Genomic DNA, 19,403 nt, shown 5'->3' with positions numbered 1-19,403 from the left:
CCATCGCTTTAAAACATAAATACCAAGCTCGTCTCCAGTTTGTGTGGGAGGGCAGGAGCCCAACTTCAGTGGGCACCTTGCTTCAAGTTGTAAAATACCTCCTGTCATAAATACACAAAAAGTTTTTTCTTCTGGATACAGTGTTTTCTTTTTCTGCTACTTTTGTGGAGAGGATTTCTGGGTCAGGAGTTTTGTTTGTTTGTTTGTTTGTTTGTTTGTTTTGGTCAGAGGAGGGGTAGAGGGCAAGGGAGAAAGAGAATTTTAAGCAAGCCCCACATCTAGCACGGAGCCGACACAAGGCTTGATCTCAGGACCCTGAGATTATGACCAGAGTTGAAATCAAGAATTGGACATTTAACCCACTGAGCCGACCAGTCACCCCCGGAGATTTGGGTTTTAATTCTATTTCCCCAACACTGTCAAATAAGGCCCCATTACCCACATAGGGTGGACCCCAAGTAAATATTTTGTTTTTATTTTGTAATGGCCAAATATATTCTACCTTCTAACGATCCTCACTGGTAATTCCTACACTTCTTAGACATCTGGGTCACCTGCTTTCTGATAAATGATTTGTCTTATTCTGTAACTTAGGCCACTGCTAATGATCAACCCAAGATAGATGGTGTATGGAAAATTCTTATTTTCTATTATCGATGCCATCCTTTTTTTTAAGTCAATGGTTTTATTTACTCCAAAGATGTTGTAGATGTGTGAATTCAAATGGAATCTTGAGAAGTAAGACAGTGGCAGTAGTGGGAATTTAAATGGCTCTTCACTGCTTGAAAATTACTGTATCAGTTGCAGGGTAAGAAACGGATCTTGGCTTGTTTACATCTAATTAAGACTTATAGTACCTCAGCACAGTGATTTCTTTGAAAATGGAATTCAAATGTTTTATTAGAGAGTGATCATTAAAAATATCCTAGGAATTAATTTGCATAATTAACTACATAATTGAACTCAACCTTCCCCCAACCAAAGATATATTATTGAGAATGTGAGTTTGTTGCAGGAGGAGGCGAGAGGAGTTGTGTGATGATAATGCCAGGTTAATATTGACGTCTAGCCAATAAACTTCCAGAGGGGGCTACAATGGTCAGAAGCAGCAGGGGCCGTTGTCCAGAAGCTCTTCCACTTGTTTCTGGAAAGCCAACATTGACCAAGCATAGTTCATATGTCTTTGTTTTTTTTAAGCTTTCTAAGATCTCGAAAAGTTGAGGCTGAAACCTGGAAAAATTCCAAGAGGAGGAGTACCTGAGGAAACCAGAGCTTGATATATAGAGAGGCCCACGGTCAACTTTCCCCTTCTCTCATTTGAGAGTCAGTGTTTTTAACATGGCATCAGTGGCTTTCAAAGATCAGCAGAAAGACACAAAGTCATTCATTCACAGGGCAGAGTGAGAGCACGCTGGAGCCTGGTAACCTCTTTCCTGTGAGAGGAATTCCTGTAGAATTCCTGATCATGTTTAGCTTTGGATGGTTATTGAAAGAAAAGGTTATTGTTTTGATCACTGGACTCTCCTTTTTTGGATGACAGAAAGGTTATCTATCACATCCACTTGCCATGGAGCCTTAACTGACTGTTCTCATTTGAGGACTTGTGTGAGCTAGGACATTAGGACATTTTGTGTATAAATGGGCTCTCAGACACCATTATTTTGACCACTCGAAGCTTCCAACTGAGTAATAGTCACTGCAACAGTAAGTAACCACTAAGGAAATGTGAGTCTGATCTTAAAGTGAACTGTGTTCCTGCTGTGAGGCTCAGAATGTAATAAGGTGATGGCCAATAGAACTCCACTTATCTCTGAATATTTCCTCCATATTTCTTACTCGGAGAAAGGCATTGCTGCACTTTTTGGACAAATGGGAAGGGGTGGGGAGGACTGGAAGGCAAAAATAAAAATGAAGTCTGGTCTGATAGATAAGAGTTAGAAGGGTGATTTCTTTCTTTCTTTTTTTTTTTTTTACCCTGAGGGTGTTGAGTAATAGAGTCTCTATCATTTTAAATGAATTTGATTGTTGCAGATGGTAGTTTTGCAAATCTATTTTACAGCCCATCTCTATTGTTTTCATCAATATTGGAGCTAAAGGTGGACTCCATCAGGGCCTTCTGACATGAATCAACATAGTATTTGAACATGTTCTAAGAGGGGCGTGTTGTCTTTGTTTTTGTATATTTACAGGAATGGCTTTTTATCTCTATTCACAGAATCTACCTTCAGAGCTCATTTCTTGGCTTGCTGATACCATGCACGGTTGTAATTTGGGCGGGATGAAATGTAACCAGGCAACCAAGAGCACAGGTTCTTAGAAAGTTACTTAGCTTTACTCACGCTCTTCCTTTATAGGTGTTTTTGTTCCTGAATACAACTTTGTTTATACAGTGAAGAAAGAAGTCAAGGAAAATTTGAAACGTCTACTAGCCTTATTTAAATCATAATCCACTGATTAATGCCTATGACTATCATTTAAGAAGAGACACCTAGCTTTTGTATTTCTAAATAAAAGCAAACTGTTTCATCAATGACTCAGACTGTGAAGCTGAATGAGTAAAATACTTGCAATTGTATAAAAGGAGGTATGTGATTAAATAATAATAATAATTGTTGTTGTTATTGTTGGAAATCATGTTGGAAATCCCAGGCAGGTCATCAGAATTTTGCTATTGAGGGGATGAGCATTTCTTTTTTGGCCCAGGTTTCCTTATTACATTAAACTTGGTTTCTAGAACCTGCTGATTATCCCACTTTCCTAAAATATCTTTATTACATTTTTATCAACTCTATTTGCTTTCCACCCTCTCTCCATTTCTTTGTTTTTGTTTTTGTTTTTGCTCTGTACTTTATGCTTCTAAACTCACTATGGCCTTTCTCTAGCACTCCAGAGTAGGTCAAAGAAGAGCACTTCTGTAGGAGTGATTTTATTTTATTTTATTTTATTTTTTTTTTTTTTAAAGATTTTATTTATTTATTTGACAGAGAGAGAGACAGCGAGAGCAGGAACACAAGCAGGGGGAGTGGGAGAGGGAGAAGCAGGCTTCCCGCAGAGCAGGGAGCCCGATGTGGGACTCGATCCCAGGACCCTGGGATCATGACCTGAGCCGAAGGCAGACGCTTAACGACTGAGCCACCCAGGCGCCCTGTAGGAGTGATTTTAGCTAATCCCTGGGGCAGGACCTGGTGAGAAGTGGAGGGACTTAAGAGCTTCATCAGCACACGTTCATATCAGTCTGGATAAAAATCTGGGCCAGGCTCGTCTGTACATTCTGTCTCAGATTAACAAGACGTAGCAGTAGATCTCTTGGTGATTTCAGCTGTTGTTTTTCTCTTGAGTCACACTATGGCAACTGGTGAAAATCCTAGGGTCTTCCTCTACTGTCCTCCTTCACTATTCTCTTGTATAATATCTCGTTTTCTATATTCCACGTCTTCTCTCTTGGCTTTTCTTTTTCATTGTAGTAAAGTACATCCTTAAGGGACTTCTTAAAAATGGGTCATGGTTGACAGATATTTTGATACCAAGCATGTACTGAAAATGTTTTTATTCTACCTTCATACTTGATTGATAGCTTGATTTCATATAGCATCCTAGTTTGGAAATTATTTGCCTTCAAGATTCTGAAGGTGTTGATCTGTTGCTCCTGGTGTTGCTGTTGTGAATTTCAAGCCACTTGAATCTTCATTTTTTTATGTGATCTTTTTTTCTCTCTTCTTCCCTGGAAGCTTATAGAATCTCCTCTTTGGTTTCATTCAGAATTCTGAAAATTTACATTGGTATTCCTTAGGATGGCTCTATTTCCTCATAGTGTGGGTCCTTCCCATGTGGCAAGTTATGTTCTTTAGTTATATGAACTTAAATTATTTCCTGCCTTTCATTTTCTCTTGTTCTTTCTTCATGGAAAGATTCGTGATTCAGTTTTCTTATCCTTTTATTTTACATTCTTTTGTTTTTTTGCCCTACTCCCTGGGATATTTACTCAAATTATCTTCTAACATTTCTTTTTTTTTCTTTTTTTTTCTTCTAACATTTCTTTTTTTTTTTAAGTGTTTCTTTTTTTTGAGTGTTTTTTCTTTTTTTAAACTTATGCTATCATATTTTAAAATGCCAAGGTCATCTTTTTTTCTTTCCTCTTTAATGTCTTCCTGGTCATGTTTCATGGATACAGTGTCTTCTCTTCTCTCTCTGAGGATATCAGTGATAGTTGCCTAGATTTGTTTCTTCCTGGTGTTCTGTCAGGTTGTTTGTTGAGGTCTGTCCATGTTAGAGACTTTGTTCGGATATTTGGTAATCCTTAACTATCTACTCAGGATTTAGGGTGAAGGAATAAAAAGGTGATTAGTGGTCCTGAAGGCATGGACGGAGTTTTCATATTTGAACCTCAACTTTGACCTTGAGCAGGTCATTTGTTGGAAAACCTTCCAAAGTATTATCTTTGTATTTCTCTGCCTGGACAATGAAATGTCAGGTTGCTGGAAGTCTTCAGAAGCCCACCGGGTTTGGAGCTGGCTCTGCAGTCAACCTTCAGTGGATTCAGAGTTCCTTGATTTGCCCATACTTAGCGCTCTTCACCTCCTATCTCTGGCTTCCTTTTCTTTAAACATTTAGTTATGGTAGTTTTAATGCAGTTTGGGAAAAGAGTGAGTGAAATAAAATGTAAGTGTTCCAATCTACTGTCCTAACCTGGGATGTATGGGAAGATTTTCAAGTCCTCTCTTCCATAAGAAGGCCTATATTAAAGCTACAGTGACAACATTTAACTACAACATTTAAAGAAGGTAGGGTTATTTAGTACAATATCCTAATTTTAGAGATCAGATAACTGAGGGACAGAAACTGTGATTTCCTGGGTTAAGAATAATTCAGACTCAGAGGTAGAATTCGAGCATGTTTGTTTTATCTTACTGAACAACAAATAGGGATGTAGCAAAGAGGAAATATGAAATACAGAAATAAAATGAGGTATGAAGGACATAAATTCCAAGTATGTAAGTTTAAGCGTTTTTTCCATGACCTTTAGCCTCTGTATTAAGAGAAACTTCTGCTTATGTGAAGCCTTTAAACAATGCCCCTATTGATATAAAGAGATTTTATTGAAATCTTATATCTAAGAGTAAATTTAAATACAATATAGCATTGGAAAAAGAATACTTTGTGCAGTTTTTTGGGCCTACTTTTACACTGATTTTAAAGTTCTCTTGCTTGGGCGCCTGGGTGGCTCAGATGGTTAAGCGTCTGCCTTCAGCTCAGGTCATGATCCCAGGGTCCTGGGATCGAGTCCCACATCAGGCTCCCTGCTCCTTGGGAGCCTGCTTCTCCCTCTGCTTCTCTCTCTCTCTCTCTCTCTCTCTCTGTCTCTCATGAATAAATAAATAAAATCTTTAAAAAAAAAATAAAGTTCTCATGCTTTGTAAGTTCATGCCATTGAACTGCGCTTGTGTGAAGTTCCCAGGTTTATAAGCAGAAACAAAACTGTGGCAATAAAAAGGAGTGTAGGGAAAACTGGCAACATACCGCTTTTGTGGGTGGTCGTATTTTAAAACAGATGGAAAACTCAATATTTAAAGTCGTGTTTTCCAATGACAAGTAAACATTTAAGAGTAAGACAATTACATTTTGAAAATTATGATAACATTCTTTCTAAGGATTTGAATTTGAGATAAATCTGGTTTTTGAATGAAACCTTATGAAAAACATATTCTATAGTACAGGAAATTTTCTCATTTTGATAGTTCAGTTATAGCCTCTCTGAGAGACAGCATGCGTTGTGCTTTTTATTTTATGTATTTATTTATTTATTTTTTAAGATTTTATTTATTCATTTGAGACACACAGAGAGAAAGCGAGAGAGAGAGCATGAGCAGGGGGAGAGGCAGAGGGAGAGGGAGAAGCAGACTCCCCGCTGAGCCAGGAGCCCAATGTGGGGCTCCATCCCAAGACCCTGGGATCGTGACCTGAGCCTAAGGCAGATGCTTAACCATCTGAGCCACCCAGGCGCCCCTGTGCTTTTTAAAATATATGAATATCTTTTATTCCAGGCTCCTGGGATTGAGTCGCTCATTGGATCCCCTGCTCATTGGGGAGCCTGCTTCTCTTTCTGCCTCTTCCCCGCCCCCCGCTCATGCTCCTTCTCTCTCAAAAATAAATAAAAATACTTTAAAAAAATAAAATATATAAACATCTTGCTGACATACCCTATCAGGTTCAGGGCTCTGGACATCAACAATAAATATTGCCCAACTGACAGAAAAATAAGAGAGGTGATGGAGAGATGTCTGAAAGTCATTTTTTAAAAAGTAGAAGCTATTGATGGAAAATTAACCATAGGATTCCTAAGTAAAAGTAGAAATGATAATTTAGTTATGTAAAGATTTTATTTGTTTTGCTGTTTTTCTACGTGAATTGGATCACGTCTATAGGAACACCTACACTAAACATATTTAGGGAGTTTTCCCTTTAAACTGCTAAGATTGCTCTGAGTCTGCTGTCACAGCTAAATAAATATAGTAAGAAGACATTTATTCTCAATATGTCTGTGCAACTCACTGCCGGCAGTCTCAGTGACCGAGAGTGCACGTGCTCAGAATTGTCTTAAACAAGGAAATGGTTTCTCTCTGTGTAATTTTTAGCTGGAGCCAAGTTCACTTAAAACCTCTTACTATGACCAGTCTGCAGGCAGAAAGTGCTATTTCCTGTTTCATCTAGCATGCATTTAAAAAAAAACCAGCCTGATTTTTATGGCATAGAAATCATAGCCCTATTATTAAAACTCTGTGGATATACATTCAAGAATTTCAGAAGGGCTGGCACAGAACAGTGAGGCCAAATCTTTGTGCTTATACCTGTGGGAGGACATTCAAACAATTACTGCCCTTCACCTGGATGCAGGCTTTCATTCTCCGGGTTCTAAACTTTGCTTTGGTCTTTCCCATCCCCAGCCTGGCTTTCCCAGTGTGTGATTTCTTTGAAAAGGAATATCTAACTCTAATAATAGATCCTCTCCTTTGTTCCGAACTGGGCTCCGTGGATAGCACACGTGTCCAGAGAGATGGTAATAGGTGTTCTGGGAAGTAAAGAGTTTTAGCTAAAATCGGTTTGGGCTGGCTGCCGGCTGAGTCTCAGCTTGGAGGGTCACTAGATTGGGCCTCTGTGTCCCTCCAGCCCCTGTCGCTACAGCCAGCTTCACACAGGCATCACCCCGACAGAGCATGACTCTCCTCTCTCTCCTGACACTCTCAACATGCAATCTGGAAGGGCCAGGAGTTAACTCCTTACAGATAGGATGCAGAGGATAAACGCTCCCTCCTCCCGCCTCTCTGCTGGGTGTGCAGCGCTGAGGTGCGTTCTGCCCTCTCTCTTCAAAGGGCTCCTAGCCCAGCGCAGTGACTGGTCCAGTAACAACCCCCCACCCCTTGCACTGATTCTTTCCTTCCCTGTTTTACTGTTCTCCTCCCTCTCTCTGGCTCTCTGGGATCACTTCCCAAAATAAAAGCCCTATATCTCAAGGATTCTGCTTTTGACAGGGGGAGAGGGAGGCTAATGCAGTTACAAAGAACAGGGGTTCTTGAAGTCTCCTGAGAGCTCCTGCATTTAAAAAAGTAAATAGGGGCGCCTGGGTGGCTCAGTCCTTAAGCGTCTGCCTTCAGCTCAGGTCATGACCCCGGGGTGCTGGGATGGAGCCCCACATAGGACTCCCTGCTCAGCAGGAAGCCTGCTTCTCCCTCTGCCTGACACTCCCCCTGCTTGTGCTCTCTCTTTCTGTCAAATAAATGTATAAAATCTTAAAAAAACAAAAAAAAAGAAAAGAGAAAAAAGAGATTAAAAAAGTAAATAAACCAATAAATAAGCACACAAACAAAAAAACTACACCAAAGGCCTGTTTGGCACTGTTTCTCAGCAGTGGAATCTTTGTTTGTTTGTTTGTTTATTACTAACACATTGTTACTGAAGAGAATATCTTCCAAACCTGGAGAAGGATTGACTTCATGGGTGTGTGTCCTGTGCAGTAACATTGGGCCCTGTGCTTGGTTTAAACCCTCGCTGCCAACTTTTTAAAATTCTTAGTAATTTATGAAACAGTGGGCCCCGTGAATTCATTTTGCACTGGGCCCTGCAAATTATGTAGCTGATCCTGACCTGGACTAAGTTGAAAGAAATTCAGACCATTGACTGTTCTTGAGGAAACCTTTTGCAGTCCTATAGTTCTTGGAGTTGGAAGAACTATGCACTAAAACCGGGGGTCTTTAACCCTTTCTTTGCTGCTTTTTCACTTCATGCAGGTGGGCTAGTGGTTGAATCTATCTGGGCTACAGTTTCCTTGGCTGCAAGTGAGTGGAAGATTTGATCAGTGGCTCTCAATCCTGGCTGCACATTAAAATGATTAAAGGGCTTTGAGAAATATTAAGTCAAGATGGAACTGTGGCAACAGTATTTTATTTATTTTTTCTTTTATTTATTTTGTCTTTTATTTAAATTCAAGTTAGTTAACATGTAGTGTAGTATTAGTTTCAGGGCTAGAATTTAGTGATTCATCAGTTGCACGTACCGCTCAGTGCTCATTCCATCAAGTGCCCTCCTTCATGCCCATCCCCCAGTTACCCCATCCCCCCCCCCTCCCCTTCAGCAACCCTGTTCTCTAGAGTTCACCATCTCCTACGGTTTGCCTCCCTCTCAATTTTTATCTTATTTTATTTTTCTTTCCCTTCCCCTATGTTCATCTGTTTTGTTTCTTAAATTCCACATATGGGTGAAGTCATATATTTGTCTTTCTCTGACTTACCTATTTTGCTTAGCATAATATACTCTAGTTCCATACACGTTGTTGCAAATGGCAAGATTTCATTCTTTATGACGGCTGAGTAATATTCGTGTGTGTGTGTGTGTGTGTGTGTGTGTATCATATCTTCTTTATCCATTCATCAGCAGTATTTTAAAACTCACTCCAGCCATTGGGAAAGTCAGCCAGGATTGAGAACCAGATAGGATTGTGCCCAAGCTTCCAGCTTTTATTCTCTGTGTATAATGTTAGTGACAGGCTCAGGCTATAAAAGCTTTCACGGGTCTCATTTTATATCACAGAATAAATTATCAAGAGAACATTGGACACTATTTGTAGCACAGTAGTATTTGGGGAAGAAAGTTTATATTTTCATAGGATCTTCTTGTTGGAAAGTATCTTGGGATACTCTTCTCACAACTAATATAAATAGTATTTGTTACACTTCAGCTATGCACACTAAGACAACAAAATGTGTGGTAGGAAAGGGGGGGAGAGTTCAGAAGAAAGGGGAAACTCAGATGGCTTTAATATGAAGAATTACTCAAACATGTTATGAAAACAAACAAAAAGCAAGCAGGCAAAGAAACAAAACCAAGTGTTGGACCACCTTCATTTCAAGAGCAAAATCACAGTTCCACATGGAAGCATCACCATAACTATCTGGAGGTTTGTAGGGCTCTGGAGGGATAGCATGATCTTATTTGGGAAGAGAATAACTGAATCAAAGACCAAGGGATAAAAGAAAAGGAAAACAATCTTGTAAAAATATTAATTAAAGAGCTTCCCCCCACCAGAACATGGGAAAGCTCTAACTGATATGCAAGATGGACTCATTAATATTATTTGTTGGATGGAAAATATGCATCTGCATTCTTTCCCAGATTTTTCTCTGATAATATAGAAGGAAGTCATTAGTAATCGCCGGTCTGTTGGAAGTTGGAGTCTTTTTAAAACCTAGCTTTTACATTATTAATATGTGCTTCATTGTGTTTTCCCCACATACCAATTATTTTAGGGGAAGGAAGAAGTTAGTTCCTTGTCATTTTTCTAACAAAATATCTTGTTTTGTTCTTCCTCTAGGACCACTAGATGCTTGATGAAAGGAAACCACTTTTATTTATTATCATCCACTAATGTTAATCTCAAGTTCAGAGAGAATCAATGAGAGGTCCATAAAAATAAATTTCTACTTTACTTTCTTTTTAAAAATAACCATGTAAGATCAAAACTCCATGCCTTCCCTTGCTGGTTTCTGCCAGGAAACTTGCCTCACTTGGTGTGGAAGACAGTTACTCAGAGCATTGCCTGCCCTCATCCATGGTCACAATCACCGGAGCTTTTTCTTCTTTCTTTTCAGTCTTCTTCAACCTCGGAAACTTTAGTTCTTCTTTTGAAGCATAATCAGGTCACGGACTTAGATGAGATCCACTGCACATCCTCTGTACTTTTTTGTCTGCCTGATTTGGTAGCAAAGTCTTCCCCTGTGCTTCGGCCTCTCAAGAACGTGGCGAGCTTTGGATGAGCTCGTCACACCCTCAAATACATTTCCTATGCTACGCCTATTTTTGTTTGTTGCTCTGAAGGCTCAGATGGGCTTTGTTAAGTTAAGGTAAAAGAAATAAGGTTGGCAGGTCTCTCTCCTGCTGATTGGGAGGTTGGGCTTTTATTTAGTAATAAATAAATGAGAAAAGAAGAGATGACACGGCTTCAATTTTCATTTTTGTAAAATCTGACGCAGGGACTTCATTGATGTTCTGTATACTCTTAGCACATGTCAGGAGGATGACAGGCCAAAATGATGGCTTTGTGCTGAGAGAAAATTATTCTGAAGGAATCTGAGAATCTTATGCTGATCTTCATTCCATGACTTCACTATATTTCATATTTTATATTTTTGTAGAACCAACAGTAAAAAGAGCATCGTATTACCACTTACGATTTATGCACTCTGCCTCGCTCTAGCGTATGTGTTATGCCCATCATTATCCTAAATCTTTATAGGATTCATATGCATTTTATAGACTGAGAAGCTGAGGTTCAGAAAGCTTAAATATCTTGCCTGTAGTCACTTCATCTAGAACTCTCGAGTCTTTTTAGTTAAGTGTTTGCCAGGTTGATCACTCTGCCTTTTAGTTTTCTGGTCGGAGACATACTTATTTTTTTTTTTAAAGATTTTATTTATTTATTTGAGAGAAAGAAGAGAGTGAGAGAGAGAGCATGAGGGGGGGAGGGTCAGAGGGAGAAGCAGACTCCCTGCTGAGCAGGGAGCCTAATACAGGGCTCAATCCCAGGACCCTGGGATCATGACCTGAGCCAAAGGCAGTTGCTTAACCACCTGAGCCACCCAGGCGCCTGACATTTATATTTATATAGCCCCATGGAGATACTTTTTATACCTACCATACAAAGAAGAGTATAATCATCCTGCCTTGTTGAATATATATTTTATGGTAAAATATTTAGCTGAAAAAATAGATTCATTAGTGAATTTTACAGTGAATGGTAAAGTAACTTAAATGTAAAATCCAGTTCCTTGAGTATTTGCTGAAATAAGCTTTAGATACATATCGTATATAATCTACTTTCTCATTAGTTCCCTTTGGAATCCATACAATGTTTTTTATAGCACAGGCCTTCATTTGAACTTCCAAATTGATATCTGTCCCTTACTTCAAGCTTAGCAATTCTTGAGACAACAAACTGTTGTTTCTTATACTTAACAGGCTCATTGGAACAGTAAGAATTTCTTCCAGCCTTGGAATTTTATGGTAGGGACAAGATGACCATCTTTTGAAATCATAATAACTTTGATGTGTTTTAAATGGATAATTATGTAACATGCACAGAAAATAATGACTGAGCATGAATTTTACACACATAAAAAGAATATACTTTAGGAGAGTGGCCATATACCAGTTTGGTTATTTAAGGATAAATATGAAATTAATAATGAGTAATATTTACATAGGGATAATAACAAAAAAATCTAGTTTCTCTTTCTCTCTCTATACACACACACACTTTTAAAAGATCCGTTCTGGTTTGTTCAGATTTTTGGCACAGGAATAGACTAGGAAAGGAACATTCTACCATGACATCATTAACTGGGTGATCCCTGGATCCCAGTCCAAACCTACCCCTAACCCACACCTGTCAAATGTTAGCAGTTACCTTGCACTTGTCAGACCCAGGGACCCCATTTGGATATCCATTCTCCTTGATCTCTTTAATGTTTGGCTCTCCGCTCATCTCCTCCTTAGGACATGTTCTCTTTCTCTTGGCCTTGGGGACTCTGAGAACTTGGTTTTCCTCCTGTTTAGGTCACTGTTTTTTCAGCCTGCTTTATTTCCTGTTCTCTCCTGGTCATGCTTTGTAGCTGTTCCCCAACTCAGTCCTGCATCCTTTATTCTCTTTTTTTATTCACTCCTTCTGATCTCATTCATGCCCTTGACTTTAGCTCTCTTCTGGCTTTACGGGCAAATAATGCTTTTGAAATGGTTTCTACTAGATTTTTCCTTCTCATATATTTCTTTTGCATTCCCTGCAGTCCGGTCCCATTAAGGCTAAGTCACGAGACCAAGACTTATTGCTGTAAGGAGGGAAACAAAAGATACTGTCTACAACCAAGAAGCCATCGCTCAACTTTGAATTTCAAATACGACACTTTAAAATTCCTAGAGAGACAATAGGTTTAAAAGCTATTTTAATATTTGGATACAGCTGGAGGATTCAGGGCTTCCAAAAGTATAGCCTGAGGGAGCCTACATGACTCTCAGAGAAGTTCATATTGAATGTTACCATGCCTACCATGATGTGGGAATACTTGAGTAACAAAGATGAAAGCTGGTGGCCTAGGCAGTCCAACTTCACTGGATCCAGGACACATCAGAATGATTCAGAGAAAGTGACTGAGAATTCCAGGGTCTCTAAGAGGCAGGGGACAGAGAAGTGCTGGGAAGAAGACAAGAGATCTTTGATGGGGATAAGGTAGCTGCACCTCCTTGCAGCTGGAGGCCATGGTACCTGCAGCAGTACCAGAATAATGCTCAAATGGCCACGTGGCACAGTCTCAATTCAGTAGAGAACAGTGCAGGACACTGAGGAAGGCCCAAGGCACAGTTCTGTAGACACAGCAAGACCCAGAAGATGGCATAAGGACTGAGCATCCTCCCCATGCAAGCCACATGGATATATAAGGTTTCTGGAATCCAGATGCAAAACTGGAAAGATGAGGAGGGGAGATCACTTACAGAAGAGAGAAATCCTTACAACTAGGTACTTATCCCAAAGAAGATTTATAATATATTTCATTGGCAAGATCAGATATTTTCCCTATCACCAACCATGTTCTCTGCCTCTGTTAGGTGCAATGTGCTGTGTTTGGGCCTGTGGGTAATGAGAAAAGGACTATCTTCCTACTTTCAAGATGTTCCCGATTAGTTGGCTTTGTTTCCAAGCCACTTGCTTTCTCTAGTAGTGCGCCTTTCAGGGGTCTAATGGCTATGATTTCAGCATGCTGAACTCAAGGTATATAAGACTTAACTCATTGTTTTCCTTAGTGTCTATTATTCCACTTAAATTCTCTATTATAACTATAATTTTTCAATAATATCTCTCATACTCTTAATTTAGGTAGCCCCTTTGCATCTTCTTTCTTTTTTCTAAGTTGCTCAGAGACAATCTCCAAGCAACCCTCCTTGATTCCTTTCTCATTGCTACTACAGTAGTTCAAATAACTACGAATGAATGTAACAATGTGATTCATCTTCATCACCTTAATTCATTTCCATCCTAGCCTAGAAACATTCAATGCTTGTAGTTAGGAATCTTCCGATTCCTAATTATGTAGTATGGCTAAATACTAAAGTTTCCTCATGCACTGATACCTTATTCTTTAGATAATAAATTACCATAGATGGAGTGGCTTAAGGCAGCATACATTTAATCTCTTACAGTTCTGGAGATCAGAAGTCTCAAATCAAGGTGTTGGCAGAGCTGCATTCCTTTGAGGGAGAATCTGTTTCCTTGTCTTTTCAGCTTCTAGAGCCCACCTGCATTCATTGGCTCATGGCACCTTCCTCATATCACTCCAGCCTCTTGCTTCTGTCATCACATCTCTTTCCACTCACTCTGATCTCCTGATGTTCTCTTATATTTCTGTACCCCAGCAGCAGGACAGGATTATATTGTGCCCACCTGGATAATCCAGGATAATCTCCTCCTCTCAAAATCCTTAATCATTTCTACAATCTCTCTCTCTCTCTCTTTTTAAAAAAGATTTTATCTTTCAAGTTATCTCTACACTCAGCATAGGGCTTGAACTTACAACCTCGAGATCAAAATCACATGCTCTACCGACTGAGCCAGTCAGGTGCCCCCAATGTCTCTTTTACCATAAAAGATAACATTCACAGGTTTTGGGGATTGAACATAGATGTCTTTGTGGGAGCATTATTTTGTCTGTCCTCCCCCCACTAACCATTCTAGGCTGTCTTACACTACTAGATCAATTCCCTGCTGTAGCCAGACTCTTCCTATGGGTATCCCATGGACATTCTCATCTCAACACCTTTGCTCTTTTCCCATATTTGGAACTCTTTTACTTATGGACACCAGCAACCTAAATTCTGCTCATCCTTTAGTTCTTAGCTTTTCTTCCTACTCCAGCCAACTGTGATTTTCTTCTTCCTGACCTCTTCTAATTGTTATTGTATATACCATTTGAGAAGGAAGGTATTTATTATATTTTAACTTGTATTGTTACCACAATTATCATGAAAAAATTTTTAATCAGAGGTACTCTGCTACTCTAGGTATAGCATTAATTTTAGAGCTTAAGAGAAATACAGACATATATACAGGTGCTTCCAGGCTTAACAGAATTTATAATTTGATATGAAATAAAAAATATTATTAGGTCAATGTGATGGGTTTAAAAAAACATATTTTTGAATCATAACATCCTGAGTTGAATTACAGCTATACTTGGGGGCAATTTATTGCCATTGAAAATCAAGCATTCTCATCTATAAAATGTAGATATTTTCCTTGTAAGATTGATTCAAAATGCAAATAAATTATAGTTTTTTAAAGTACTTGATTCATAATGTAAATTCAATAAAGTTTCCTACATTAAAAAAAAGTTTATGGGGAGTGCCTGCTGGCAGTCAGTAGAGCCTGCAACTTTTGATCTCGGGGTCATGAGTTCAAGCCCCACCTTAAGCGTAGAGCTTACTTAAAAAAAAGTTTATGGGCGTTCAGAGGACTGAGAGACCATCTAGTTAGAGAAGGCTTTACGGAAAAAGTAGGATTTGAGTTAGGCCTTGCAATCTAATTGGAGATAGAAAACAGGATCCTGGCCATAGGAATTTGGTTCCTAGTGATGTATACAGCCAACCAGTTTGGGAGGAATGGGGTAGACTCTTGCAAGGAAGGCTTAAAATAAAGACTGAAGAATTTGAAGGCCAGGCTAAAGGTTCATCTCGTCAAAAGAGAGTGATTAATTCACAAGCCTTTGTCTAGGCCTTTATCATTCCTCCAGGTAGAAACTGTGTCTCTTTTGTTCATTTCTGTACCCCAGCAGCAGGACAGGGCTTGACACTTACTAAGCCCTCAGGAAATGTTCATTGAATAGACAAATAGAGCAGCACAGGACCATATCATTCCTTTGTTCTTTTCTCGTGCAGAACAAACTGGTCTGAAGATGTAGATAATCTTATACAGAGTTTCCAAGTTTTAACTCTTCCTAAAAACCTGTAGTGAGGAGATAAATTATCTGCTGTTCTGGAAGCTAGAAATACCTACAAACATTTGACTGCTTTTTAAAACACAGTAAACAAAAATATCTTGCATATAAGTCTCAGAGTCATTTCTGTGAAAAACTATTATTAATCTTATTCCTATAATTCAGACATTTTGATTGATTTGGTAATATACGGTGATAGTTTGTATGTAGACTCAAGAGGATGGGTCTGATAAAAAATGGAAATGAAGAAACAGTTTCAATTTGCTGATGCTTTCTGGTTTTTAAACAAATTTATATTTTTGCATAATTCATACTATGTCTCACCAAGTTTCTCTCTTCCTAGGAAGTTATAATGACTCTATGAAGCATAAAATGTTTATCACTTTGAAAATTGATTGCTGTAGCTAATGAGGGGGGAAAAAAAACTGCTCATTCCATAGACACAAGAGAAGGATCTGTTGACTGTCAGAGCCTGAACAGGTTTCTAATGTCCAAACTTTTGTTTGAGAACTTTGGGCCTTATAATCTGCTAATAAACTGAAACCTCTTTTTTGTTTTCAAGATATACATTCTAATGAGCATAAGGAAGCAAGTTTAATCATTAATAGGTAGATAACCATGGCAACACCATAGTTATAGTGCTATAACCAGCATCATTTTCTATCTGAGCTAAGAATAGCATAACATGTTGAGAGTTTTACTTTAAATATGATTTCTAAGATGGGAGGTTGGTAGAGGAGGTTTAAATGCCACATTGTAATTGTTCAGCCCAAATTTTGCATTTTCTCACAGATAATGGGAAGAAGTTATTGAGAGGTCAATGATATTTACATCAAATGTTAGTATATTTCCACCACATCAGGCTACATCTTAGAGGGATGTGTGAGATTTTTCAATAACAGGTTTTCTACTCATTTTTTAGGAAAATAGCCACTCAGGAAATGAAAAAAAGTCACAGAATTGAAGGAAAATAGAAACCTATTTTCTGATGTATGTGGCAGACCCTGCATGTAGGTGGGCCCATGAGACTAGTTCTTGCTAGTAGAATAAAGGAAGTTAGAAGTGTCACCATCCAGGTTGAGATGGTCAGGCCGGGTGTCTCTTTCTTTGTCTTATCCCTTGTCAGCTGTCCAGGTAGAGAGGATCTAATAAAGGAAAGATGGTAGAGTGACTAGATAGAAGGGTCTGTGGTCCTGGAATCATTTCATGAAGCAGAGCCCACCATCCAGCCTCACTGCACTGTTCCCTGAGCAAGAAATTTGGTGTTGTTTGTTTCCGGGAGCATCCTAGTTGGGATGGGTGGGGAACTTTGAAAGTCAAGGCAATTCAATCCCACTTTGTGTTGGCTCGGGCTCAGGAAGAGATGTGGCACATGTATCAAAGTATGTTCACAGGAGCTCATGGCATTCTCCTTTGTCCAATGAGCCATGGCAGGGACTGTCTCTTCCCCTGTACTTTTGAGGTCCCTGTCCCCAGGCAACAAAGGCTACACCGCATGACCTGCCTGGAATGCATGACATGGAGCTGAGCTTGGTTGAAGTGGATTGTCAAAACCACTACATGTTGACAAATTAAGAAGTTGAGCTAAACTGCTACTTAAAACCCATTAGGCACTGTTTTTTTGCTAGTAAGCATAATGCCAGTAAAATAGCTCCATTTCTTTTCTTTTTTGTGAGTATTTCAGTCCCTGTATCTGCTTTCCTTTTTACATGGTGAAGGATATTGATAAACTTCTTTATGAAACATGGATTATTTCTATATAACTTTTTTTAAATAGTATACCTAATGTTCAAGAAAGAAAGCAATTGATAACTTTTAAAGTGTACTTTTTTTGACATGTGGTAGTCCTAAGTAAACCTTAGGAATATTTATTCTCATGTATAAATTTTTTAATTAGCCAAAAGATCTTTGTTTTAATTTTTTTAAACATTTTGTTTATTTATTTGACAGAGAGAGAGAGCACAAGAAGGGGGAGCGACAGGCAGAGGGAGAAGGAGAAGCAGGCTCCTCAAGGAGCAGGAAACCTGATGCGGGACTCGATCCCAGGACCCTGGGATCATGACCTGAGCCGAAGGCAGATGCTTAACTGACTGAGCCACCCAGGTACCCGATTTTTTTCAATAAATATACCACAGTACTGTAAAATATTTTCTCTTCCTTGTGATTTTCTTTTTTTAAATTTATTTATTTATTTGAATGATATCAGTGGGCGGGGGATGGATTGGAAGGGCAGAGAGAGAGAGGGAGAGAGAGTCTGAAGCAGACTTCAGGGTGAGTGCAGAGCCCAACACGGGACTTGATCTCATGACCCTGAGATCACGACCTGAGTCAAATCCAAGAGTTGGTCGCTTAACCAACTGCACCACCCAGGTTCCCCTTTCTTCCTCATGATTTTCTTTTTTTTTTTAAAGACTTTATTTATTTGACAGAGAGAGACACAGTGAGAGAGGGAACACAAGCAGGGGGAGTGGGAGAGGGAGAAGCAGGCTTCCTGCAGAGCGGGGAGCCTGATGTGGGGCTCCAGGACCCCAGGATCATGACCTGAGCCAAGGACAGATGCTTAACCAACTGAGCCACCCAGGCGCCCCTCTTCCTCATGATTTTCTTAATAACATTTCTTTTCTCTGGCTTGCTTTATTGTAAGAATACAGTATATAACAAATATAAGTACAAAATATGTATTAATCAACTGTTTATAAGTATGTCAACAGTAGGGTATTCGTAGTTAAGTTTGGGGGAAGTCGAAGTTATACGCAGAGTTTTGACTGCTCAGGGGGCCTGCACCACTGGCCCCCAAGTTATTAAGGGTCAACTGTAAAATACTGTTTTCCCTGAGTTTTTCTCTGTAACACTTTTGTTGTTGTTATGAGAATCTACTCAGGGGTGTTAAGAACAATCATTCCTTAGGATAATATATAACTAATTCTTAAGGAATGCATCTTATTCAAACTGGACATGTTTTAGTCTTGCTGTGTCACTGAAAGTTTAAAAGAGTATATCATTTAAACCACTACAAGATGAAAGGCAACACCCACACACTCTCATTTCTGTCTGTCTGCCTTTGCTCTGCTCTTCTCTGCCTCCAGGAGCCATGATCAAAGATCAGCTGTCCCTTGCACTGCTGCAATCCACTCGTGTCTAATGCCTGGATTCGGAGTTGCAGACTATGAACCAAGCAGACGGTAACCACAAATCCTAAAACTGGATGGACTATGGCTTTTATGTAGAAAAACTACTTTTAAGCCATTTTATATGTCATCTTCCTGGGGGTCACTTTCTTACAAATATTCTCAGTAACAGCTTCATAAGTGAATTTTTAAGAGAAAGCTGAAAGTGTGTTTTGTTTTTAAACTTAAGCCCAAAATAGGTGAACCAAACCCCAGATGATCTTATCACTTTCCTTTTCCATTTAATATTTCTTGAAGAAATGTTTTAAAAGTAAAACAAAAGGTGCTCCTGGGTGGCTCAGTAGGTTAAGTGTCTGCCTTCGGCTCAGATCATGATCCCAGGGTCCTGGGATCAAGTCCTGTGTCGGGCTTCTTGCTCAGTGGGGAGCCTGCTTTTCCCTCTCCCACTCCCCCTGCTTGTGCTCACTCTGTCTGTCTCTCTCTGTCAAAATAAGTAAATAAAATCTTAAAAAGAAAAAAAATCCACTTGTATTTATTGAAAAAAATCCAAATGTAATTCATGGATTTATTGAAAAAAATCCACATGTAACTAAATGCAAATTTAGTTGAACATGTACATACGTAGGAAAATATACTTAGAGGAAATGCATAAAACATAAACCCTAGTTTTTTATTTTCTATTTTTCTCTTTACACTTTTATGTATTTTCTAACTTTGGAGAACGTATATTATTCTTTTGCAATTAGGA

The 19,403-nt window shown here is 39.1% G+C and overlaps 1 protein-coding gene across 2 annotated transcripts in view; it reads left to right on the top strand.

Annotated features, from left to right (window-relative positions):
- GPR63 (G protein-coupled receptor 63) overlaps positions 1–19,403 on the top strand; it is a 244,894-nt gene that overhangs the window by 137,077 nt on the left and 88,414 nt on the right. Inside the window, exons 2-3 of one of the 2 annotated variants that reach the window (XR_012378500.1) lie at positions 17,478–17,630; positions 18,614–19,122. The gene's annotated coding sequence lies outside the window, so the exon portion shown is untranslated. Of the gene's footprint in view, positions 1–17,477; positions 17,631–18,613; positions 19,123–19,403 lie in introns of those variants that run through there. The other variant, XR_012378501.1, reaches the window with a different exon arrangement.

The sequence above is a fragment of the Callorhinus ursinus genome, unplaced genomic scaffold (genome assembly GCF_003265705.2).
Source record: "Callorhinus ursinus isolate GAN/ISIS: 27379988/994484 unplaced genomic scaffold, GSC_fseal_2.0 scaffold6, whole genome shotgun sequence".
Taxonomy (NCBI): Eukaryota; Metazoa; Chordata; class Mammalia; order Carnivora; family Otariidae; genus Callorhinus; species Callorhinus ursinus.
Note: the sequence above shows the minus strand (reverse complement) of the source record. Positions and strands in the feature narration are given on the sequence as shown.